The 2358-nt window shown below is 32.2% G+C and overlaps 1 long non-coding RNA gene across 1 annotated transcript; it reads right to left on the bottom strand.

The window, feature by feature from the left end:
- Positions 1-399: 399 nt before the first annotated feature.
- LOC130240967 (uncharacterized) lies at positions 400-1379 on the bottom strand. Its single transcript, XR_008838817.1, has 2 exons — positions 1211-1379; positions 400-682 (listed from the first exon to the last, which is right to left on the bottom strand). It is a non-coding gene; the product is annotated as an uncharacterized LOC130240967 (long non-coding RNA).
- Positions 1380-2358: the final 979 nt, after the last annotated feature.

Below are 2358 nucleotides of genomic sequence, written 5' to 3'. Positions count from 1 at the left end.
GGTTTCTGACAATGTAATCGTTAGTGCTAGAGGTGATAGTTCTACCGTACTTATATCTTCTATTTATCTTATAAATAGAAGCTGGCTTTGTAGACCTATCACTACAATAAACAAGAGATTAAATAGTGATCTGAAATGGCATTACTCTGCTGCACAACTTCAACATTTTGAATACCATTATCAATATTGATAACACCTAGAGAGATTTGATCATGTGAAAGAGTGTAGGGTGTTCACATATTCATTACATTTTTAGGAATGTTTGCACTTTTTATAGTTACACAATAGCTATATCTTATGTAACCCTCCTCCAAAAAGGGTAAGTACACACTAGGTTCAGATACTCAGCTTTAGATAAATGAATTATGGTATGATGAATAATCATTAAATTCACACAAATTACTTTTTTACATGAAATGTATATTTTTTTCAACAACAAAGAACAATTTTATATCCCAAAACAGTATTAAAGTGTGGTGCGAAATCAGTGTATGTGTTTGTCTTTTTTTCCAGTTCAGTCTCTCCGGTTCAAAAAAATATATTTCCTTTTGTGGAAATCAGTCCAGTCATGAAATCTGGTGAGACATCAACAGCAATCAAAGACTCCATGGATCCAATGATCAAGGGTAACTGGCTCGCCATCTTCCATCCGGAAGAATTCTATTGTATCTAAAAACCTGGCCTGCAATAAAACAGGCACATCCATATCATATTATTTCAATCCAGCAATCAATTTTATGTGAACCATAATGCTAATTAACAGTTTAACATCATTAATGAATTTAAATCAAGAATTAAATTCCTTAAACATTCACAGTCGTGTTTTCAATTTACTAAATATACATATGTTAGATAAACTCATTCAATGAGTTTATCAACTTAAATTCAACACTCAAAGAGGTAATGATAACATCAAGCTAATAATATTCAAGTTTCTCAAATAAAAAAAATTACAAAGTGTGCCCCCAATCATGCATTACAGTGCCTGCTTAATATTACAACATTAGCTTTTACAAATAAAGGTGAAATTCGTTTTTTTTAGAATGATTCAAGCAAAACACAGGAAAAAAACATTACAAACAGCATACAGCAGTATGAATCCCCTTATTTTCCCTTTTAAAGATTACAGACAGAGTACAGCAGTATGAATTCCCTTATACCTTAAGGGTTAATGTTAGATCGTTCAACTTATTAGCTCATTAGCACTCACCGAGATTCAAATTCAAAAGTGAAGAAATACAGCTTCAGTCCAGTGACTCAAGTGCTCGTGAATATCTTGATACTTTCTCTCAGTTTATATCAATTTGTAATATACGTAAATACAATGCAGTTAACGAGCAACCTATTCAGTTTCTCTGCATCGGCACAAATTGAAAGTAATTTCCTAATCACTCGAGAGAAGGGGGGAAAAAAAGGCGGAGCTCCACGTCTCAACCAATAGCAGATTTTCATTTGCTAATACACTCTAGTTTCCAGGCAGATTCTCTGAAATTGGGTTTTCACTGACAAAAGGACCTAAAGGCACAATTAAAGATAACTGCGTTCAGATATATATATATATATATACACATGTCAGAACATCATTCATTTTTTTAATAGGGATTTTACATAGGGGTTACACTTAAATAATGTATTATAGTGGCATGATTTTATTTTGTTTTTATTTCTGCATGGGATACAAAGGTTCATGTTTGACAAAATCACAATCTGATAGTACATGCTGCTTTATTGTATTATTAAAAGGAAGGTTTGTCTTAAATGTATTTGTTGGTAATGAATTTACAGTATACTTATACTAACATGCATTAGAAATGCATTTATTTTATGTTATTTATTTTTCACTACTGATATTACATTAAAGACTTATATGCGGAAGAGCTGAGTTAGCTGTATAGTTGTTCTCTTAATTTTACTCGAAGGGATGTGGGAGTTTGGGAAAGTGGGGTTTGTGGAGTCTGAGGCCACAAACAGTAACTTGTGTCAGAGTGTGCCACCAAGTGGGCATTCATTATTTTGCAGTTCTACCTACCAAGTTTTAAAAAAGGGTTTCAACACATTCAACACATTCATCTAAACATACACATACACTGAAAGTAAACAAATACACTTTATTTTTATTATAACAAAAAAAAAGTTCAGAGCCATTGACCCATGGTTAAGCAGTATGGAAGTTATTGAAGCATGAAGTTATTTTAGAATTCTCTAAAAATACACAAATTAAATGTATGATATACTCTGGGTGATGTACAAACACAATAGTGATACAAATACTGTTCTGAGATTGTGTTGGTTAATTAATAGACAAGTCTCTATATGAATTAAGAAAATCATTTGGTTTGGTTAATTTGGTCCGGACCA

The sequence above is a fragment of the Danio aesculapii genome, chromosome 14 (assembly GCF_903798145.1).
Source record: "Danio aesculapii chromosome 14, fDanAes4.1, whole genome shotgun sequence".
Taxonomy (NCBI): Eukaryota; Metazoa; Chordata; class Actinopteri; order Cypriniformes; family Danionidae; genus Danio; species Danio aesculapii.
Note: the sequence above shows the minus strand (reverse complement) of the source record. Positions and strands in the feature narration are given on the sequence as shown.